This window comes from Chiloscyllium plagiosum, unplaced genomic scaffold (genome assembly GCF_037043375.1).
Source record: "Chiloscyllium plagiosum isolate Xiang-an unplaced genomic scaffold, Cpla_swu_hap1 HiC_scaffold_23, whole genome shotgun sequence".
In the NCBI taxonomy this organism is placed as follows: Eukaryota; Metazoa; Chordata; class Chondrichthyes; order Orectolobiformes; family Hemiscylliidae; genus Chiloscyllium; species Chiloscyllium plagiosum.
The window spans coordinates 10323025-10348388 of NW_028270161.1; the positions used below are offsets into that span (position 1 = coordinate 10323025).

General features: G+C 39.9%; 1 long non-coding RNA gene across 1 annotated transcript; it reads left to right on the forward strand.

The window, feature by feature from the left end:
- Positions 1–340: 340 nt before the first annotated feature.
- Positions 341–17027, forward strand: LOC122561515 (uncharacterized). The gene is made up of 3 exons (XR_006315027.2): positions 341–757; positions 5780–5871; positions 16941–17027. It is a non-coding gene; the product is annotated as an uncharacterized LOC122561515 (long non-coding RNA).
- The last annotated feature ends 8337 nt before the right edge of the window (positions 17028–25364 follow it).

Here is a 25364-nt window from a genome sequence, read left to right on the forward strand (position 1 = left end):
CATGTACTCACATGAGTACAGTGAGAAATTTACAAATCGCCACTTATGCCAGCAACTTAAGTACACAGGTACCTAGGTACAGATTCATAAGTATAAATTCTTAGGGCAAAAAATTAAGAAAAATAAAGAAACAAAAGGTCCAGCAATAAATTAGAAAAATAGAGAAATAAGAGTTCAGAATAACAGTCCTTTCAATCGTTGGGCTTCACCTCAGGGCCTGGAGTTCGAGTCCAAGCTGAGGTCAGGAGTTCAAGTCCATGTTGAGGCCAGGAGTTCGAGTCCACACTGAAGCCGGGAGTTCGAGTCCACACTGAGGCTGGGAGTCTGCTCTGGAGTTCACCCCAACATGGCCAGTGTCACACAAGGATGGGAGGTAAAAAGAAAAAGAAAAAGAACAATGTGAGAAGAGAGAAAAGAAAAGAAACTGATGGAGTGGACGAGCTCTGGCTCAGAATTCTACTCTGCTGCCATCTTAGGCATGTTTTCAGATTGATATCCATCCCAGTGCCATGCTTTTTGCACATTGTGTGCTGCGGAGATACCAGAATTTTTATTTCTCACTTTTCATTTGCAGGATAGTTTTAAGAGGCAATTCCTTCAGATGCTGGCAGTTTTAGAAACCTACTCCAATTGCTCACCATTCTGGGCACTTTGTGGTCTTGATACAACACTGACCTTTAAATGAACAGACTGCACACTATCATGGAAAGTCAACTCGTTGCTTGTCATGTCTCCAGCTTAGAGGAACAGCCTTACTGTGAGTATATTATCAATCCCTCAGTGAGAATCTAAATGCACACCTAAATATCATATTTGATCGAGTATTTTCTGGCTATGAAGGGACTGCAACAAATATTTAACAGACTGATTCCTGTAATGGTGGAGATCAGAATCAAGAGTGTGGTGCTGGAAAAGCACAGCATCTGCAGTCCTCACTTTCTCCTAGTTGATTTCAACCCTACTGTGAAGCCTCTTTCAAGAATGATTACCTTGAAGAAGTTCTCCTTCATTCCTAATGAAGGACTTATGCCTGAAATGTCGATTCTCCTGCTCCTCAGATGCTGCCTGACCTGCTGTGGTTTTCCAGCGCCACACTCTCAACTCTGATTCCTGTGATGTGTTACGAAGGTGTAGAAGTGTACTGTACCTTTAAGAGAGTGAAGGACTTGGCAAGCACACGAGTGCTGGAGACTTTATAATGTAATATTTGGTTCAGATCAGATAGCACTGGCTGAGTTGCTAAGAAACAAAAACAAATTTGAATTTGGCCAATCAGTTTAAATTATACCCTGAAATACCAAATTCAAATCAAATTTGAATTGATTATATTGACAATCTTAAAAGCCAATGACACAATCCGATGCTTTGGGGGTATAAGACTGGGGAAACTTCAACAGTTGAGAGGAGAACTGCCAAGCTACCAGCATGTAAAGACTGCCTGAAAAATAACTCTCTAAAAGGTACCTTTATCGATCAGTAACCTGTGAAGCAGAATCCTCAAGAAGAAGAAAAGAAGACAGGAATACAGAGAAGAACCGAAAGCTGCCCAGTTTTGAGATAAGAAGTTTAGTTTTGTAAATCTCAATCGGACGGTGGTGGTTATTGGACTTATATTGTAGAAGGGGAAGCTGAAAGATAGGTTAGAGGAAGAAGTTATAAATAGTTGTTAGTTACTTATTCTCTGTTATACTTTAAGAAATAAAGTTGTTAATTTTTATTTTAAATAGTTCTTGGCCTCTTGAATATTCACAACTTACTGCGGGGTATAAATCTTTTCTGTGTTGCTGGTTTAAATTAAGCAGGAGATCAAAGTTTGTGAGAAGATATGTAGCTCGGGTGCTCGTTGCTGTGGTTCTGTTCGCCGAGCTGGAAGTTTTTGTTGCAAATGTTTCGTCCCCTGTCTAGGTGACATCCTCAGTGCTTGGGAGCCTCCTGTGATGCACTTCTGTGGTGTTTCCTCCAGCATTTATAGTGGCCTGTCCTTGCCGCTTCCGGTTGTCAGTTTCAGTTGTCCGCTGTAGTGGCCGGTATATTGGGTCCAGGTCTATGTGTTTGTTGATGGAGTTTGTGGATGAGTGCCAAGCTTCTAGGAATTCCCTGGCTGCTCTTTGTTTCGCTTGCCCTATAATGGTAGTGTTGTCCCAGTCAAATTCATGTTGCTTGTCGTCTGCATGTGTGGCTACTAGGGATAACTGGTCGTGTCGTTTTGTGGCTAGTTGATGTTCGTGGATGCGGATCGTTAGCTGTCTTCCTGTTTGTCCTATATAGTGTTTTGTGCAGTCCTTGCATGGGATTTTGTACACTACGTTAGTTTTGCTCATGCCGATACCCGATAGCCGATACCCAGCATGAGCAAAACTAACGTAGTGTACAAAATCCCATGCAAGGACTGCACAAAACACTATATAGGACAAACAGGAAGACAGCTAACGATCCGCATCCATGAACATCAACTAGCCACGAAACGACACGACCAGCTATCCCTAGTAGCCACACATGCAGACGACAAACAACATGAATTTGACTCGGACAACACTACCATTATAGGGCAAGCGAAACAAAGAACAGCCAGGGAATTCCTAGAAGCTTGGCACTCATCCACAAACTCCATCAACAAACACATAGACCTGGACCCAATATACCGGCCACTACAGCGGACAGCTGAAACTGACAACCGGAAGCGGCAAGGACAGGCCACTATAAATGCCAGAGGAAACACCACAGAAGTGCTTTACAGGAGGCTCCCAAGTACTGAGGATGTCACTTAGACAGGGGACGAAATGTTTGCAACAAAAACTTCCAGCTCGGCGAACAGAACCACAGCATTAAGCAGGAGAGTTTACCCTATGTCGTAACAGGTGGCAGTACTGATATATGAGGGGAGATAGGATCTGTCAGGACTATATTCATTGCAGCTTAGAAGAATGAGGGCGGGGTGCCCTCATAGAAACCAATAAAATTCTAACAGGAACTAAACAGAGTAAACACAGGAAGGATATTTCTGATGCTTGGGGAACCAGAGTAGGGGCCCCAGTGTAAGGATCTGACATAGGCCATTTAGGACTGAGATGAGGAGAAACTCTTCACCCAGAGAATGGTGAGCCTATGGAATTCTCTGCCACAGAACACAATTGAGGCCAAAATATTGAATGATTTCAAGACCGAGTCAGAGATGTTTCTTAGGGCTAAAGGATATGGGGAGAAAGAAGGAACAGGGGACTGAAATCGATGATCAGCCATAATCATACTGAATATCGGAGAAAACTCAAAGGACCAAATGGCCTGTCCCTACTCCTATGTTTCCACATGGTCCTGCATAATCACTTGCATTGTCTAGAATTGTGCTGAAAATCTCTTCATCGTTACTGGCACCATAATCTGACCAAATCCATTGGGCTGCTGTCTCATTAGAGAGACGACTGATAGTGATTTAACCTGAAGGTCACTATTCCTCAGGTGAGGGGAGAGGTTGCATTGGACAGTCCTGCATGGCATCCTTAGCTAGTGTGGGGATTGAACCCACACTATAGGCATCACACTACTTTACAAACCAACTGTCCAGCCAACTGAGCTAAACCAACCCCAACATACAGCAACAAAAGATAGCACTTGGCCTGGCCAACAATGCTCAAATCTCATAACACAATTAACCAAACTTCAACTTAAGGGAAAAATGAATAGTAATAACTGTTGTTTACTAGAAAATTAGTATTACAAGAAGGTATGTGTAACTGTAAAGTACACACATCCTATTTCAAATCTACCCTCTCAATCTACAAGCAAAAACCTTTGCTAAACTTCTTCAAAGGGTTCACCTGCCCTAACCACTTAAACACGTTCAACCACAACAAGAAAAATCAGTTAGACATTGGCAACAAATTTGTTAAAGATGGTGCAGACGTAATGGAGAAAGTAGATTTTACTTGATTTTGGTATTTAACAAAATTGAACACTGAACCTTGGAATCCTCAGTCACTCAAGCCATAGGGACAAATAATAAAGATAAATCTTCACTGAGTATGCTATCTCATTTTAGATTAGGTTAATGGCTTCACATATTGTCCTCACCTCTGACAGCAGCAATAAAACTACCCTCAGAGTATTTGGATGGTATTATGATCCATACATTGATGGTTGTCTCTGGAAGGCTGGCAATTAAAATGTTTTTCAACAGTTCAATTTGGATGAAGTGTGCAGTGCAATCTTGTCCATAACTTAGAATGTGAATTATCTACTAGCTTACAGAGTAATCACTGTAAGTATAATTAGGTATAATTGGAGGTACTATTCTGAGGCTTGTTCATTATTGTATGTCATCACAGAATGCCTACCACCTGTCGAGTGAGAATTTAAGGCCATTCATGTCTATGTTTGCAGACTCTCTTTGACTCTTGGACTATTGGGATGATGACTTAACCTCCTTAACTTTCTTGTATGCAACATTTGCCACTTTGCTTGTGTCTGAAAAGTGGCTGAATATTAGTACAGCACAAACCTGTCTCTTATACAATTGATGGATCTTTTCTTGGCATCAAATTGGAATATCAAGTATGCATGTGAGTTGTGGGAGACATATCAGGGCTTGGCAATGAAGTAGGAATATAAAGCAGTATTATGAGCCAGTAGCAGGTAGACTCTGCGAAACAAATTATACCTAAGACTAAGTAATGTTCACTGCACTCAACAGACTGTATTGTCCAAATAATAAAAGGTAAATTTTTCCAAGTGTTTCACAGAAAACCATGTCACCAATATTATTAAATGGCATTTTTGTCTTAAACATTTACCAAATAAGGAATAGTTACAAGCACTTTATGACATAGCACAGTAATTAAGCAGGGCTTTTAGCTGTCACATGTGGTGGGACTCTGAAACTGATAGCGCTAACTAAACATTTGGACTAGGCAGACACTCTTTACTTTAATCCCATTTATATATTTAGTAGAGGTCAAAATGAATTCAACTAAATGCAGTCGCTCAGGATTTATTAAACCTTTCTTGCCAAAGTGTGGGGTTTTTGTAACCTATATATACGTCCATGTGTCACACTCATCAGATATTACTCGGACTGGAATTCTGACATATAAGTAGGATCCCAGGCACAAAATTAGATTCAAAGTATGTTTTACAATTTTCAAATCCCTGTGCCCATATTAATAATTGAAGGATATAGCACACGAATGAATCACGCACTGTGCCTACATTATCCGTGTCTGGAATATGCTCAAATATTGCAAAGTAACCTCTCATGCATCAGTTGGCAGCTAAAATCCACAAATTGTTCACCTCTTCTGTGACCCCAACATTGAGCTACGGAGCTTCAACATCCCAAGGTAACAGCAAGAGTCAGTCCAGGGAATGTGACTAGATTGCTTACCCGTAAACTTCTACATTTTATCTTTGTTTTGCTCTCAACAATCCCCAGCCCTCCTCCAAACACTTCACTCCTGCCACTTTGAATCGTAGAACAAGTGGTCCAAATCGGATGCTTACCCTTTCCCCCCACAGCACAACCGCGCATCCCCCTCCCTGTCCCATTATATCTGTACGTTGACAATCACCTCTTCCACTGAGAGGACAAAGGTGCCCATTGCTTTTGGAGAAGGTCAGAGAGTGAGTGCAGGCTGATTGTTTGACTGAACGCTCCCAAAGGGCATTAGGATTTTGATTATGTCACCACTTAGTGGAACAACTGACACTGATGGGTTTGAAATGAATATTGCGTCCCTGAAGAATGAACTTTCTACAATGCTCTGAATCAGGCATCTTTTTTTTCCAGGTATAGAGTTACATCCTGAAAGTGGCAAGGCCAAGTTCAACTCAAGCTTCTGAGATAGCACATGGGAAACAGCTCCAAAAACAGATCATCTGGTACTTTTCATATTTAACAAAACAGAATAGATGGAATATTATATCTGACTTGGTTTTTGAACGGTTACTTTTTTCCAATCCAAGCATACCTAAATGACAAACCAAATGTCGCTGATTTCCGAAAATTCTATACAGTCAATAAAACATTGTTCTTGAAATTAAGCTACACAAAAACAAGCATCCAAATTTTGCTTGCTACTCTTTCTGTTCATGGAGGGATTAACATGATTAATTTTTAACATGTTAAGACCACCTTAAATAAGATTAAGGAATTGGGTATTAATGGATTTGTATGCTAATTTTCACAGAGCATAATTTCAAGGCCAGTAATTTTTTTTCGGAAAATAAATAATTAGAAATGTGGCAATGAATCTAACTCCCTTAAATGATGCCATGTTGGTTCGGTACATAAAACTTTTGTTTGTTGCATTCGGGACTGCCTAGATTGACAGGATTGATTGAAAAAGCTATAAAGATCTTAACTAACTCACATAATACAGGGGAGTGAAACTTACAACACAAGTATTTCAACATCTGCACAAGCCATGTACTTCCAGTTGGAGTGACTACTATATTAAAACATACTGTAGTATAGATCCTCAGCGAGCACTAACTACAAATGAGAGTACTGTCATTGAATACAATCATGTTATACCACAAAAGGAGTCTATTTGACCCATTGAATCCATGCTGGCTTCCTGTAAGAGCAAATTAGCTGGTCCCATTCCACTTCTCTTTCCTTATAGCCCTACACATTTTCTCTTTCACTTGCTTATCTGATTCCTTCTTGAAATGAATAATTGAATCATCCACCACTCAGACAGTACATTCTGAAACATAAGTGCTCATTGCTATAGTATGTGTACCTTGCCTTTAAGTGAGTTTACATTTATGGACATCATATGATGTTTATATACAATATAGTGACACAGCTTGATAATTAGTCTGCTTTGGGTTTTCAAGTTGAACACATAGAAATCGGTTATTTTGCTACAATATCCACCACATTATAAATTATGTGTTTTACTGCTTTAAATAAAATAACTCACAGAGTTAATTAAACATTGATGAGCGACTGATTGCGAAACTTTTATCATCAACATGACATCTCCATAAAGACGTTGCCTTTGGTTCTTCTCTCAATTACTTTAAGTCTGATTTCTCTGCTTCATGATACTTTTGCCATTAGGAACAATCATACTATGTACTATAGGGATGTTGGACAAAAGTTTCAGAGATCTGAATGGATATAAAACTCAGGAGGAATGTATAACAAGCAACTGAATCAAAGTCAGCCCTCCGAATCCAGTACACAGTCAGTATACCTCACTTTGCACCTCCAAATCCCGGTTGACAGACAAGTTGTGGAAAAACAAAAGAACTGTGGATGCTGTAAATCAGAAACAAAAACAGAAGTTGCTGGAAAAGCTCAGCAAATCTGGCAGCATCTGTGAAGAGAAATCAAAGTTAACATGTCGGGTCCGGTGACCCTTCCTCAGATAAGTTGAGGAAACATAGACCTTAGAAAGTCCCTGATTCCATCTTCATCCACTATTTATTTAGATCACATATTCTTCATCATTCTTTCTTTTATCAAATCAAATTAAATAAAATGATACAATATATTGTCAAATATATTCAATATATTTTATAGATATCATGCCACCTTGAGTGAAAAGTTGCCAGCCATCAAGGGTGACAAGGTGCTACAGTGGTTAACACTGCTGTTTCATAGTGCCAAGGACCCAGGTTCGATTCTAGCCTTGGGCAACTGTGTGGAAGTTGCATGTGCTCTCGTGTCTGTGTGGGTTTCTGCTGGGTGCTCTGGTTTCCTCCCACAATGCAAAGATGTGCAGGTTGGGTGGATTGGCCATGCTGAATTGTCTGTAGTGTCCAGAGATGTGTAGTCAAGGTGGATTAGCCATGATAAAAATACAGGGATTGGGTAGGGGGTTTAGTCTGAGTGGAATGCTCTTCAAAGGGTTGATGCAAAATCAATGGGCCTGATGGCCTCTTTTCATTTATGTTGCCCACTTTCTATTTATATGTTTGAGATGCCTTGGATTGGTGATGTCATTTCCTGTGGTGACATCATTAAACCCAAGGAAACTCAAACATTTAAATAGAAAGCGGGGTATACCACCAGTGCTTCATTCAGAGGCTCACTGAGGATGTTACCTAGTATGGTTGTGAAATATCTGAAAATGAACCTTTCAGCTCAGCGAGCAAACCTACATCCAGAACCTCAACCTGAGTTACAAATTTTCTCGAAACTTGATAGTTCAAACTTGCCAGTGAGATGACAAGTGGGCTGCAGATCAATCATTTGTGTATTTGTTCTCCTTAATTCTTGTATGTGGAACGTATTGGGGTTTGGTGTCCATCCCAAGCTGCAATGAACTCAATGGCTGTCCACGCTATTGTGGACAGCAAATTGAATTGACCACATTGCTGTGAATCTAAAAGCACATGTGGTCTAGACCAAACAATTACAGCAGCTTTACTCTGCAGGACATGAGTGAAACACATGGATGTTTACAATAGTTGAAAATGTGTTGCTGGAAAAGCGCAGCAGGTCAGGCAGCATCCAAGGAACAGGAGAATCGACGTTTCGGGCATAAGTCCATTCCTGATGAAGGGCTTATGCCCGAAACGTCGATTCTCCTGTTCCTTGGATGCTGCCTGACCTGCTGCACTTTTCCAGCAACACGTTTTCAGCTCTGATCTCCAGCATCTGCAGCCCTCACTTTCTCCTGTTTACAATAGTTGACAACAATTATATGGTTGCCATCAAACTCAGGTTTTTTTTATTCCAAGTGGTGGGGTTTGAACCCATGTCTATGAAATATGTACTTGGAATTCTGCACTACGGTTCATTCCCATTACTTGTCCATCACCATCTCCCCATGTAAATCTGATGAAAATCATTCAATTTTCATAAACCTTGAATTAATGAATCTGAAGTTTGAACATTTTCTATAAAGGCTGAACAATTTGCAATGGAAGCTTTAATTTAAAACTTACAGTCTTGATTTCCCATTCACTACATCAAAATTCTTCATTATAATAAAATAAAGCCTTTATTAAACCTGACCTTATCCTTTTCTGCTCCAGTGGAGATAGCTCCAGTCTCTTGTCATAACATGGGTTTTCATCTTGGGTATGATCTTGATGAAGTTGTAAACTTCGAAAGACTTTATTGACATCTCTACAATAGAATATTAAAAACTGATCCCATTGCATTTACTGAGGACTGATTTGTACATATATCTCACTATTGATAAGCACCTGCACCCTCTATCTCCCCATTTATAAAAAAGCAAACTACTCTTTGACGTTTTATGGCTTTTACCACATGAACCTTTCCCCATAAAGAAATATTTGTGATTTTATTCAAATACTTTAGGAGAGGTCTTGTTGTAACACAGAGATCATTACATTTTCTGTTGTTCTTTACTGTATTTTCTTTTAATGATTGGCTCAGCATGAGATGTCTTTCTTTTGGAACTATACGTCCTTTCTTATCCATGAATCTCTTCATGCTTCGTGGCATCTATAGGAAGACTATGGCAGTCTGATCCCAAAGTACAAACAAAAACTCACCAAAACCAACCAGCCAGATATGAATGTTGAGTGAGCTCTATCGCCAATTGTCCTTCTTCCTTATTTGCTAATCACTGTGGTTTTTCATTTGGCAGAGTCTCCGCAGAATGCTGGGGACAGAGTTTGAATCAAACATGTGTAGTGCTAGAAAAAAATTCAGCAGGTCTGGCAGCAACTGTGGAGAGAGAAACAGAGTTAACATTTTGAGTCTGGTATGACTCTTCATGAGACCTAAACCGCTTTTCCTGTTAGCGCATGCTGCACACCATTATGAGGTTATGCAAATTGCTCCCAAGAATCTGTCATTATGGATTTTGACTGCAGTTTGTAACTGAATCTCAGTGAATGTGGAAAATGCTCAAGTACAGACAGAAAATTACTTTCGAATACAATTAATACAATGATGATTTTTCAGACTTGATTCTCCTATTAAAATATACAGAATTGCCACCTCCTTTAGTTCTGCTCTGACTACTTAAGTTATCCCTTCACATCCCTCCTTCAATAGTCCAATATTTCATTCTAATCCCATTTCTCCTTTGAAAAGTACTCTAAGGCCTTATTTGTTCCCAGTTTCTACACAAATGCAAGTTGCTGTTGTACTTTGAACAGCAAATGAAATTTAAATAACAGTTAGCACTTATCCCTGGTGCAAGGTTAGTTCCTGAATTCATTCTCTCCCTATTTACAGGAACATATGTGTTTAGTCTGTTGCAACACACTCTGGGGCTGATATTGCCATTTACTCTATTTCTCAGTTACACTGCTCTCAGGAGCTTGTCATAACCAGGTCAAGCTTCCAAGTTGCAGTATATTCAAATCAGTCCTGTCAGCTGTCTGTACCCGTCCCTTTGCGAAGAGTCACCTCACAAATTTGATGGGACAGTATCATCTTTCATGTTATGATTAAATTTGAGGAGGCAGCAGCTGTTCTGGGCAGGCCGAAATCCACATGAAAGTAAGAAATTATTTTAAAACAGTCCAGCCGATGTTATACATTGAGAGTCGAAGTGCAAGGTTACTATTGGTTACCCAAGCTGCCTGTTCCCACTGTGCAATCAAACAGCAGCAGACATGTGTAATTCTCAAAAGGGAGATTTGCTAAACTATATTTCACCCAAAGGAGAAGAGCTTCACTCTTAAGTCTTTTAAAGGAACAGTTCACCTAATTACTTCTTGTTTGAAACGCTTCTTCCTTGTTGTAGAATCAACAAGCAATACCGACCCCAATTTCTTAGTACCATAGAGATATAGAGCACGGAAACAGACCCTTTGTTCCAACTTGTCTGTGCCAACCAGATATCCTACATTAATCTAATCCCACTTGCAAGCATTTGGCCCATATCCATGTAAACCCTTCCTATTCATGTAGCCATCCTGCTTCTGAAATTATTTTTAAAAATCCTAGTTGTCTTCCAATGTGGAGCTGGGCTCCCTCTCTCTCTCCTCCAGCCACTCTAATTATCTCAGTTGTATGCAGTGAACACCAGGAGTTCCATTAGAAGTTATTGTTAAAATGCAACTTCATGCTTGCACAACAACCACCCGTCAACTGTAGGACTGCAGTGATCTATGCATGAGGTGGCAACTTAACATTTATGGAAAGATGATGGCATAATGTTGATGGCACTGACTTAGTAATTCAGAGCTCCACATTAGTATTGTGGGGACATGAGGGGTTTGAATTGTACATTGTGATTGACAATATAACCACTGATGTAAAAGCCCATCTGATTCATTAATTCCCCTTTCGTGAAGGAAATCCAACCTCCTGAGCTGGTCAAGGACTACAAATTACTCCAGACCCACAACTATGTTAACTCTTGTGCCTGCGAAATGGCCCTAACTTGCCAATCAATTGAAGGGCAATTAGGAACAGGTAATAAACGCTGCTCCAGGCAATGATACCAACACCCCATGAATGAATAGACTGCAATTGAGTCTGCCTTTTTTTTCATTCATGGGATGAGTGTGTGGCTAGGAGAAAGTGAGGACTGCAGATGCTGGAGATCAGAACTTAAAAATGTGTTGCTGGAAAAGCGCAGCAAGCCAGGCAGCATCAAAGGAACAGGAGAATCGACGTTTTTGGCATAAGCCCTTCTTCAGGAATGAGGAGGGTGTGCCAAGTAAGCTAAGATAAAAGGTAGGGAGGAGGGACTTGGGGGAGAGGCATTGGGAATGCGATAGGTGGAAGGAGGTTAAGGTGAAGGTGATAGCCCAGAAAGGGGGTGGGGGTGGAGAGGTCGGGAAGAAGACTGCAGGTCAAGAAGGCGGTGCTGAGTCTGAGGGTTGGGACTGAGAAAAGGTGGGGGGAGGGGAAATGAGAAAGTTGGAGAAATCTGCATTCATCCCTTGTGGTTGGAGGGTTCCTTGCCGGAAGATGAGGCGCTCTTCCTCCAGGCGTCGTGTTGCCATGGTCTGGTGATGGAGGAGGCCAAGGACCTGCGTGTCCTTGGCGGAGTGGGAGGGGGAGTTAAAGTGTTCAGCCATGGGCGGTTGGGTTGGTTGGTGCGGGTGTCCCAGGGGTGTTCTCTGAAACGTTCCGCAAGTAGGCGGCCTGTCTCCCCAATGTATAGGAGGCCACATTGGGTGCAGCGGATGCAGTAAATGATGTGTGTGGAGGTGCAGGTGAATTTCTGATGGATATGGAAGGATCCCTTGGGGCCTTGGAGGGAAGTGAAGGGGGAGGTGTGGGTGCAAGTTTTGCATTTCTTGAAGTTGCAGGGGAAGGTGCCGGGAGTGGAGGTTGGGTTGGTGGGGGGTGTGGATCTGACGAGGGAGTCACGGAAGGAGTGGTCTTTCCGGAATGCTGATAGGGGTGGGGAGGGAAATATATCCTTGGTGGTGGTGTCTGCTTGGAGGTGGCGGAAATGACGAAGGAAATGAGTGTGTGGCTGGCTAGGCCAGCATTTATTGCCCATCTCAGGGGGCAGTTAAGAGTCAAGCACATTGCCATAGGTCTGGAGTCACATATAGGTCAGACATGTAAGGATGGCAGTTTCCTTCCCTGAAGGACATTAGTGAATCAGATGGGTTTTTGAAAATTGACAATAGTTTAATTGCCATCATTAGATTCTTATTTCCAGACTTTTAGTGAATTCAAATTCCATCAAGTGCCAATTGCAGCATCCAAACCCAGGTGCCCAGAACATTACCTGGGTCTCTGGATTGATAGTCCAGTGATAATACCACTGGGCCAATGCCTCCTCTTCATCAGATAAAATTTAATTTGGTTTGAGTGTCTTTATTTAGAATTCATATTTTATAGAGGAACCCAAAAAGCAGCAGAAGAAACTGGAGTTAAAAACAATGGAAATAAACACTGTAATTGTCCCATCAAGAATGTGGCTGAATTTATAACAAATCTTTCCTTCAAACTAAACATTAAAAAATATGCAGAAATATCAAACAATCTGGTACATAAACATCACCTCATGATAATATGGATGAGAGTAGACCGATGAAGGGTGAGGCCCGAAATGTTGACTCTCTTGCTCCTCAGATGCTGCCTGACCAGCTGTGAATTTTCGAGCGTCACACTTTATTGACCCCGAGTAGACCATGCAGTCCATACAACCTTTATCTTACAGTTCACATTAAAGGAGGTTGGTGATTTAGCATCATCTCCTGGCAACAATTACCTCTGTTTTAACATCCAATCTCACTTACAGCATGGTTCATGATAGGAAGGTGGAAAACGAGCTGGGGAATCTAGTGTAACGTAATGCAAGAAAAAGTCAAGCACCCTTAAGTCACCACTACTGGGGCAGCACAGTGGCTCAGTGGTTAGCATTGCTGCCCCATGGTGCCAGGGACCCACCCTCAGGAAACTGTCTGTGTGGAGTTTGCATGTTCTCCCCGTGTCTGTGTGGTTTCCCTCCAGGTGCTCCAGTTTCCACACACAGTCCAAAGATGTGCAGACCAGGTGGATCAATCATGAAAAATGTGAGGTTACAGGGATAGAAAAGGGGCTGGCTCGGGGTGGGCTGCTCTTCAGAGAGTCAGTGGGGACCTGAAGGGCTGAATGAGTTGCTTCCACAGATTCCATTGTTTTGCATGATATTTTATAACAGGAAAGAAAGCACCTTCAATCAACTCTGGTTCAGGTCCCAGGATTTAAAAAAAAACAGCTTTTGACGTCAGACAGAGGAGGCTTTTATCCTTTGTGTTTGGCCTGATTGTGAACCCAGTCCCAGAAGGTGAAAGGACGTGTGCTAATCCGCTGATGGTTATCATTGTTTTCACTGCATTTGAGAAACACTCATTCCTAGCAGGGGGAAGAAAAGAAATTTCCAGACTGTGAGATCTTAAGACCGTTGTGGAAATGTCAGAGAAATTTCACTTCCCACCTGTCTGACTGGATATCTGTCAATGCACATGTCACCCCTCACAGGCAGTGCCAAGTATTACAAAGCTTTTCAGCTCCACAGAGGGAATTCTGACCTTAGGCAATGAATTGAGCTTTAGGAGGGATGTTAGCAGGTGGTTGATCCAATATCAGCTATTTTTCAAATGGTCTCCCACAAGTTTAGCTTCAGTAAAATCACAAACTGCTTTATATCGAAATGGAAAGTGGAAATCAGACAGAGGGCCCAGAGTGCCTCCAACTCCATTTGGGTTCAGACTTTGTGCACCATAAATCTTTAATTTATTTTCTGTCAATGTCACTTTGAGCTCTAACACCAGGTTCAGACCACATCTGGTATAAATGCATTTGTATTTTTTCAAGGTTTTTACCATTACATAATACATATCTGTAATTTTAATACAGCATAATCAATTCAAAACATGTTATTTTGCACTTAGTTGATGAATGAATTGTGTTAAAAGTTTGCATTTATAATATGACGGCGTGTACAATTCACAATTTTACCATTTCTCTGAACTGCTTCCAATCCATTTATATTATCCTTTAAATAAAGAAATGTGATCTCACTAGTGCCCTCTATAACTGAATCATAATCTCCCTACTTTTAATCAACCTGTCCAGGGTTGTATTCCACACCTTTGGATTAGGTAGGACTTGAACCTGGTTCTCCTGGCTTAGAGGTAGGGGCAATACCACAAGAGCCCTCCACCCCACATTTGCATTCAATTAGTTCCCTCCATTTGTTTTAATTATTTTCCATCCCTGCATATTAGCCTTTTGTAATTCATGCAATTTTGAAACCATTCACCATTTCAATATTATCGTTGAATCCCTACTGATGGAAGCAGGCCATTCAATCCACCAAGTCCATACCGGCCCTCCGAAGAACAATCCACCCAGACCCTATCCTATCTCTGTAACCCTCCATTTCCCTTTGATAACCCACCTAGCCTGCACCTCCCTGGACACTATGGGCCATTTAGCACATCCAATGCACCTAACCTACACATCATTGGACTGTGGGAGGAAACCGGAGCACCCGGTAGAAACCCACACAGACACGGGAGAATGTGCAGACTCCATTCAGTCAGCCAACAGAGGGTCGAATCGATCCTGTGTCTCCAGCGCTGTAAGGCAGCAGTGCTAGCCACTGACCCACTGAGCTGCCCCATTGTGCTTTTCTTAATTCTTCCTGCCAATATCGGCGGTTTCATGTTTTCTCATGATCTGCTCCATTTGCCAGATTTTTTCCCACTCACATAAATTTGTAATGTACTGTGTCTAATTTTGTTGTTGAAGTCGAGTTATGGTTAAAATGACCTGTTCCTTTAAGAAAACTGACAACTGTTAATAGGTTTATCCCCGAGTCAAGTATGAGTTAATTGCTCTCAGCAAATACATTATCATAGAAACAAATAGAATCCCTACAGTGTGGAAACAGGCCCTTTGGCCCTACAAGTCCATACCAACCCTCCAAAGAGTAATCCACCCAGACCCCTTCCCCTACATATACCCCAGACTAATGCAGTGAACCTACACATCCCTGGACACTATGGGCTAACTTAACATGGCCAGCACATCTTTGGATTGTAGGAGGAAACCGGAGCTATCGGAGGAAACCCACGCAGACACGGGGAGAATGTGCAAACTCCACACAGTTGCCTGAGGCAGGAATCGAACCCTGGTGCTGTGAAGCAACAGTGCTAATGACTGAGCCACAGTGCTGTCCCTGTTAGGGTCACGTTAGTAATTGATATTAATTTTTGCTGTGAGGAGAACATAGGAAATAACACTTTACATTTCGATATGCCTTACTATTTTAAAGTAAAACAGAAGCATGTCCTTAAGTTATTTGTCTTTTGTTTGTTGAAATTAATGAGTAACAGTAACAATCACAGTACATCGAAACCTACAGTGATCGTTGCTTGCAATCACGAAGTATTATTGAAATTGTTAAATATTGTCTAAATGCTATTCTTAGTGCCTTGAGGAGTCATGCCACAACCTTCAAGACCTATTTCAGAATGTCCAGCTTTCCTTGTGCAGAGCTGGTGATATAATCTGTCTACTGCTATAGCAAGCACGACTGAATGATATAACATTATATCTGAGTAAATCAGAGCATACACCCCCAGAAGATTCACTGAGTATAAGATTTTGCTTTCAGCCAGTAATATTCTGGGCAAGGAAGTACCACCACACGCAAATTCCATTACAAGGCATACACAGTTCTGATTTTGAAATGTATTCACTTCTATTGAACAAAACACGGGCGGCACGGTGGCACAGTGGTTAGCACTGCTGCCTCACAGCGCCTGAGACCCGGGTTCACTCCCCGCCTCAGGTGACTGACTGTGTGGAGTTTGCACGTTCTCCCCGTGTCTGCGTGGGTTTCCTCCGGGTGCTCCGGTTTCCTCCCACAGTCACAAAGATGTGCAGGTCAGGTGAATTGGCCATGCTAAATTGCCCATAGTGTTAGGTAAGGGGTAAATGTAGGGGTATGGGTGGGTTGCGCTTCGGCAGGTCGGTGTGGACCTGTTGGGCCGAAGGGCCTGTTTCTACACTGTAATGTAATAATCTAATAATCCTGGAAGTGACTCCCTACCAGCTACTTCACCAAATGGACTGCAGTGCTACAAGAAGGTAGTGCATCACTACCTTCATCTCAAGGACAGTTCAGGACGGACAGTAAATAGTGTCATGTCAGCGAAGTTCACATCCTAATAACAAAATGTAAAAGCTGTCAAAACCTGGACATGGCTTAAATGGGAAATTATACATCACAAGCATATTTCTCAGAGCTGTTTATAATAATGTAATTGGTATGCATAATTTTTCAAAAAGAAAGTTAATTGTTGCAACAAATGCTCTATGTTATCTCTAATAACCCAGAAATCTGCATATTAATCTTTGATTTAGAAGTTGGCAGTGGGCAATTTTCCTTTTTCAAAAAATGTGCACCATTTACAGGTCTTAACCTCAACAACAGGTCAGTAGTTTCTCATAATAGGATTTCAGTCTGTTGAATGGTAATTAATTCTTATTGGGTTCTAGTAAGATCTCATCACTATTTAATCTGCCCTCTGCTCTATTTCAGCTGGAAAACTGCCCCAGGAGTGGACTGAGTGCACAAATCCAATTATCTCATTACTGCTGGTCGAGAATGGTGGTTGAGTATGAAATGATACCCCTTATCAGTAAAAAGCTCCCACACTGGTATGGTTTATGGTTTTCTGTACAGTTTCTGTAGTTATGCAAAATACTCTAACTGTCCTTACAGTATTTTCTATGTTTTCCTTACTTGTTGCCTTTTCAATATCACTTGACCCTCACAGCAATTAAAACAAATCTATAAAACACAAGACAAAAGCACTCTCGTAATTTATCATGGTTTTTATTCAAATATTAGCTATCTTGGAACGAAGTACAATTGTAACGTCACAATGAAAATGGTTTTGATAAATGCTATCATTCACAATGTTAGTTGAATTTTATTCATTTTTCACTCACTGACTTTTATAATTCCAATGCTTTCAGCATTCTTTGTTTTCTTTAAATTTAGTTTTCAACAACTCAAACTTCATTGTCTCAGGTTAAAATCTCATCCAGTTGCTTTTCTGATGATCTGACCAGTTTGGGTCAGAACACAGCATGAATGACCCTGAAATTCTACAGAGAACCAAATATAGCGTCTTCACAATTGTACAGCAACACAGTTAGGATTTGCTGTCTTGGCACAGTTGTATATGTTGAAGCTATGCAGCGATGGCACTAGCTTCTATGTGAGTAGGAATTTTGTTTACAGTGCTTTAAAATATCTGCTCCATGCTTCCAGCTAGGACCCCTAAACTTTATGCAGCTTTGCTTATTTTTCTGAGTTTGCACCACTCAAGCAGCGTGAGCCACATAAGCGAATGTAGTCATGTAGTGAAAAACATAACAATTGAACGGTACACTATCTCTCATTCAGTGGGACGAATCGTGCACCCCATGTGATCTTGCTTAGATTGACTGTGACAGGCCAGCATCTAGGAGACAAGCTAAAGTGTTCATGGAGAAGATAGAGGTAGAGATTGGGATAGTCAAATTAATATAAGTTCTAATGTGGGCAGATAATATGTTGTGCATCCAAGGTCAATCCGTCATGGTGAATGGGCTTGTTTTATCCAATAGTCATCAATAAACCCTGGAAGAAATTACAAGAAAATCAGAAAACTTTTTACAGTGGTTTCAGCTCCATTCTTACAATGATTCTTACAATCTTGAGAATCTACAATTAAAAATAAATTCCATTTTAATCAGTAATTATAGTTTCTGTCCGTCTCTTTGTAAACTGATCTGATACTCAATATAATTATAACAAACCATCGTCTACAGCTGACCACAACAGTTAAAAGAAAGTTATTTATTTTGGATGATCAAGGGTTGATATAAGAGGCAAGATTAATCAAATATGGAGTATCAGAAAGTTGAATATTATGGTATATCCTCAAAACATTTCTGAAATTATTTATTTTTGCCTTGCTTTGATTTGCCAACCAACAAAAGGTATCTCTCGCTCTTCCCTGGGACATTTACAATTTACCCTGGGTAACTAGAGGCAGTACTGAATTAGCAAATGGTAGGGATTGCACCAGGACTTGATGCTGAACTTGAAAGTATTGGCATCTTTTGTCCTTTATATGATTTAAGAGTAGATGATCAGGGACAGCTTGAATCACACAACATCATTAGTTCACAGCACACAATACAATGTACAATAGATAGCTCCATTAAGAATTGAGGTGCAAAACGATAGACTCTTTGACTCACCATTTAACTTATATATAAAAGATAAAAAGATTTAGGAAAGCAAATGAAATTAAGTTGGTAGGTGAGTGTTGATATGGTAGCTTGCATTCTTTAGCCTATTTTATAGACTTGTTTCGTTGGCTTGCTGGTATTGTTAAATGATATGGTACAGACACAATTTGGTTCATCTTGTCCCTGCCAATTCTTTGGAAAAAGTTATTCAATTACTCCTATTTTCCTGCTCCTTTCTCAAAACCCTAATGTTTTAAATCCTTTCGTTAAATTATTTAACCTTTCCCATTTTGAAATTTATCATTGAATTTGCTTCCACTGCTTGTTCAGACATTTAATTCCATGTCCTTCAATGGTGTGTTCCAATAAGGGCATTTCTCCAGGCTATCGTGGTTCCAGATGGATGCCAAAAACATTTATTGCCTGGGTGAGAGGTCACATCAAGATTAGTTTAGGATGGATCTCATTTTTTGTTGATGCCTTTTTCTGTGACCAAACCAATTGATGTTTTAAATTTGGCTTCCTTCAGTTCAGAAAAAAAACTGTATTCATTTTTTTGTAATTCAAAAATAATTAATAATGCAAACACATACACATAGATTGGTAATATGAAGTGAGCCCAAAAATAGAGAAAAGTTAAAAATATGCATATCAATTTCATTAGGTTATTCGCGAAGAGTAGATATTAGAACACTGAAAGTTGACTAGTCAATTTTGAGATTCTTGGAATTTACCTGTTCGTTGAAATCCTTATGTCCTGTTTCTTTTAGTAGATAGTTTATTCAAACAATCTAAGCAAAAGTCTTTCTGTTGTTCAATTTACTTCTGATTTTCTTGTTAGACAGCTTTCCTTGACCACTCACAGTGAGAGAATACTTTTACCTACAAAGCAGGGGTGACTCGTGAATGGTTTTTCAACTGTGAACTTCATAGTGCACTAGAGCTCAAACCCATTGCTTGCTTGTATGCAAATACACACACTAGGGTAGCAGTCAGTTTTTAATCCATTTTTGTATACACCTGGAAAGGCAAAAAATAAGTTCTGCACAAGGTAAGTTTTTGCTGGGAGGAGGAGATATAGTTCCCTCATTACTTCTCTCTGTTAAAATCTCTTAATTTATGAAGTTTCCCTGACATTCCACAAGTATAACATTCCATGGTCTCACAGTTTACAGTTGCAGCCTGCCTTATTTTAGCCTGTAGCAGTTCTCATTAAAAAAACTTATTTTGGAGTTAAAAGTAAAAAAAAATGCCCATAGCACTTTGGGGTTCTGATAGGTGGCATCGATTTAAGGGGTTTGCCACAGTGTTTAAATAAGTTTATTAAATAAGTGTTGGGATTAACATCATACTTTGCTGAGCAAAAGTGGGTATTGCAGATGCTGGAGCTTAGAGTCAAGATTGGAGTGGTGCTGGAAACGCACAGCAGGAATCCTGATGAAGGGCTTTTGTCTGAAATGTCGATTTTCCTACTCCTCGGCTGCTGCCTGATCTGCTGTGTGTTCCCAGCACCACTCTCATCATACTTTGTTGAGTTAAATCATTCCTTTTAGAGAGCCTTCTGGTGCATTTCTGTAGAGTTTTAGATGTGTTATGAAAATTTAGAATGTGGATAAATGTGAGGTTATCCACTTAGGAAAATAGGAAGGCAGATTATTATTTGAATGGCTGTAAATTGAGAGGGGAATACTCAATTAGACCTGGGTGTCCTTGTGCACCAGTCAGTGAAAGTACACAGATGCAGTGGACACTACAGAAAGCAAACTGTGTATTGGGTTTCACAGCAAGAGGATTTGAATACAGGAACAAGGATGTCTTGCTGCAATTATAGAGGGTACACCTGGAATATTGGGTGCAGTCGTGATCTCCTTACCTGAGGACGGATGTTCTTGCTGTAGAGGGAGTACAGTGAAGGTTTAATACATTGATTCCTGGGATGGCAGGACTGATGAGAAAAGATTGAATTGCTTAGGATTTATTTGCTGGAGTTTAGAAGCATTGTACGAAATACAAGCCAACAATGCTACATAGTTTGCTTTAACATTAGAACAGAAGTTTATGATGGAAGAAAAAGACCGACAAACTTTTTACATATAACACAATTTGAATGTTTTTAAAACACTAATGTAAAACATTGACTCAGCAAAAGGAGGGAAACAATAAACAGACATCTATATAAACCAGTTAGCTTAACATTGGAAAAATGTTACAGTCTACTATAAAAGATACAATAGCAATGGATTTAGAATTAACTAATATGGGGTAAGTACACCAGCAGAATAAATACGATTCCATGATTAGAAATCATGCCCAACAAATCTACTCGAGGTGTCTGAAAAGGTAACAAGCATAGTGAGTAAAGGGAAACCTGTTAATGTAATATATTTAGATTTCCAAAAGGTATTGAATAATATTCCACTCATACAGCTAGTTAATGAGATATATATATATATATCAATGACTTGAATGAGGAAAGTGAAGGTACTATAGCCAAGTTTTCAAGGCAGATGGTGTGGATGACACAAAAACCCTACAAAGAGATATGGACAGGTTAAGTAAAGGTCAAACATTTGACAGATGAAATATAATGCGATAAAATGTGAGGTTATGCACTTTGGTAGAAAGAATGGAAGGGCTAAACATTACTTAAATGGAGAAAGACTGCAGAAATCTGCAACAAAAAGGGATTTAGGGGGCCCTTAAGCATAAACCACAAAATGGTTGAATCCAGGTTCAGCAGGTGATAGGAAATATAAATGGCTGTTCGTCTTTATTTCAATAGGGATAGAGTATTGCCAAAACTATTCATGTCAGACTACAGCTGGAATACTGTGAACCAGTCAAGTTTGAGTATATAAACAAAGATAAACTGACATTTGAGGCAGCCCAGAGTAGGTTGATGAAGTTGATACCGGGTATGTTGAGTTTTGTTTATGAACAGAGATTGAGTAGGTTGGGCCTGTACTCATTGCAATATAGGAGAATGAGAGCCGACCTTACTGAAGCATATAGGGGGAATGATAGGTTAGATGCGGAAAGGTTGTTTACCTCTGTGGGAGAATCTGGGACCAGAGAGCATGATCCCATAGTAAGGATGGCTTATTTAAGACAACAATGAGGAAGATTTTTGTTTATGTCAGAGGGTAGTGAATTAATAGAATTCTTTATTGCAGAGGACTTTAGATGTTAGATTGCTAAGTATTTTCAAGGCTGAAATGGACAGGTTTTTAATTGGAAATTGAATTAAGCGCTTGGGAAAAAAGGCAAAACAATAGAATTGAAGATCATCAGATCAGGAATGATCATATTGAATGGCCGAACAGACTCATTGGTAGATAAATTGAAGTGTTTGGTAGACCCTTCCTTGATGAGTCACACATAATAAATAAAGAATTGTATTTTAATTTCCTTCAAGTATTGGTTCTGTATCACATAACTATTTTCATTCTGAAACATGACACAGTGTAAAACAATCCTCCAGCTTGTTTTGACCTTTAACTTGTAAGGAAATTGACTCAGTGGCTATAAGACAAACAAATAGTAGACCTGGGGGTCACTACAAGGCACAAGGCTTCATGATGACCTCAGCTAGTGTGGGAATTGAACTCTGTGTTGTTGGTGTCATTTTGAATCACAAACCAGCTGTCCAGCCAACTAAGCAGAGAGAACCCTATGGTCTTCTGGGACTATGGTGACTTCACTTTATGGAGTAGCAATACAGAACTTTTCATGAGTCCATGGATCTTCCACCATAACATCAGCAGAATCTTTTCAGACACCATATAAATGTTAGAGTTTAGGGCCATGATGGGAGAAGGGGAAAGAAAGATTTGCCTTTACCCAATACCTTTCACAATCATGGGGTGTCCCAAAGCACTTTATCGCCAAGGAACTGTCATAATTTCAGAAACACAGTGACCGATTTGTCCTGGTGTAAGGGGATGATGATCTCACCCGTTTTAATTGTTTAATATTGGCCTGGACATGAAGGAGAAATTCCTGCTCATCTTCAAAAATAATTCCATAGGATCTTTCTCAATTACCTGAGGGAAGGTTTGACATTTCCTCCCCTGACAAGGTTCTACTCTCTCAGTATTACTTTGGGGAGTCACTTTAAGTATTCTGTTCAAAAGTCTTGAGTATGACTTGAAATGTAACATTTGACTTTTTAACTTCATTTCTTTACTTTCTACTTTTATACAAAGAAGACTTGTAATGCTGAACTTTTTAACTTTTATTTCTTTATTTTTCTACTTCTAAGGTTCTATACACAGGGACATTGTACCTGAGATAGCTCTGTGTGTGGCAAGATTGTACACTTTTCAGGGCACTCCTGTACTTCATACTTGACTACACGTGACAATCAAACCTAAATCTAATTCTAAATCTAAATATGAAGCCATAGCCTTTAAACTGAGGCTACCCCTACCACCAGTGAGCCACTGACGACACTGCAGAATGTCGGCCTGACGTTTTATGGTGGCTTCTAGGCTTTGCAACATTACCATGTGGAAATCATGCACCTATGTGAAAAACGTACAACTCACATTTTTGTTAGGCTGTGGTTTATTTACTCTTTTCCTCAGTTCTCTACAGAAGATGTAATGCTGTTCAGAAACTCAAATCAAACAAACGACCTTTCAAGTTCCAAATTCAAGCTGAAAGAACAGTATGTTGACAAATATTACTGACATGGTTAACAGAGCTTTAGAAATTTAAATAAAGACAAATGCTGCTAATGTTATGACCAGGTAAGGGTGAGTGCTGGCTCCCCTCTTTTTTCAGACCCCTCTTGGTTAATTGTAATGAACATTTTCGATTTGTTTTTAGCATTGAGGTGTCACACTTCAATTAAACTGGACAAAAACAAAGGAGAGCCAATCCGAAGATTGTCTTGAGTGAAAGAGAGTGGGATTTTATAATTTAATTATGAAAAATGATTGTTAAATCTAACAAAAATAAAGAAATCGGACATCTGACGCATGCAGACAACACGAAGAAGTGAGGAGGAGAACATCTGAAGAAGGATCACACCGGACTCAATACGTTAACTCTATTTGTCTCCACAGATGCTGCCAGACCTGCTGAGTTTCTCCAGCATGCTCTGAGTTTGTTTCAGATTGCCAGCATCCACAGTCTTTTGCTTTTATTAGAGGAGAGAGTCTATACTGACAGCAAGATGCAAGCAGTTGCAGATTTAAATTTTTATTATCGTCGAGAGTGAAACCGGAGTGCCAGAGGTAATGCTGTTGTCCCATTGCCTCTAGAGTAGTGAACTTTGCAGATAATCTTGATTTTTCAATGAATGGTACTTTTTCAACTGTGTTGATTTCTGAGACTGAGCAGGGAAACGATCTAAAAGCTTCCAATATCATTGCTGTTATTAGTTCTTGTCATTTATTTCTCTCTTACTGCTCATAGCAAATATCAATCATTTGCATGTTCCAAGTTTGGTGTCATTTTCTCATTTTCAAATTGACCACTCAGCGGGTAACATTTTATCTCCCAGTATATGAATTTATTTGACCAATGTAAATAAAACAAGAAAAGCAAATTTGTTGATGCGTCACTGTGTTTTAGTGGCTCATGATAAAAATGGTAATTCCGATTCAGCTAGTGTTATATATTCCATGTGTGTTGCTTGGGTATGACGAGTGATCACCACAGCAGCCATTTTAGGTCAATCATGTCCCTCTCATGGACATTTGCTTAATGCATGAAAGTCTCAGATATTAAAATCATATATTGACATTTGAATATTGAATGCCCATTTTCACAACAGTTATTGATACATCACACACAAAGCGTTGTTTTTTTTTAATTCTGCTCATTTCTCAGGCAAACTGTGATAATTTAACACACAAGGGCTACAACGATTCATTATGTCTAAGAGATACTTGATTGTTTGGTGAGATGCTGTATTTAACCTTTTGTTTATTGTGGCCAAACTAAAGAAATAAATAGCAAGCTAAATATTAGATGAAAAGTACATTTTGTAGTGCACAGCATTTCATTAGTTCGGTTATATATTTTAGTAAATGTGTTGGCAATTTTAATGGTCGTTTTGGCTCATATTGACAGACTAACTGACTAATGCTGATTGTTTTTCTCTACACATGGTGAAAAGACAAAGTTTGGTATGAGTCTTTTTCGGAACTGAAAGGTGTTGGAAAAAAATTGTGTACATACATTATTGTACTTTTCCTAAATAATCTTGTCAAAAATTTTATTACACACCTCAGGAGTAGGTTGGACTTGAACCGGGGTCACCTGGGTGAGAGTTAGGGATTCTGCCACTGCAACAATTTTTTTATACCTTTGACAGAGACAGAGGACCCAGAGGTCAGATGGGGTAGAGGCCCAATGCAGAGGGTAAAGGGATTGTTCATAGTGGAGAAAGAAAAGAGATATAAAAGGAGTATAAATGAAGGTATAAAAGAAAGAAAATTGGTCATTTCTGAAATAATTCCACAGAGGCCACTATCCCATCACCAAGTCACCCTTTATTCACATGTGAACAGTCATAGAATCATATAGCATGGAAACAGACCCTTCGGTCCAAGCCGTCCATGTTCCCAAATTAAACTAGCCCTACCTGCCTGCTCCTTGCCCATATCCCTCCAAACTTTCCTATTCATGAGCTTATCCAAATATCTTTTATGTGTTGTGATTATACCCGCATCCATCACTTCGTCTGAAAGTTCATTCCACACATAAA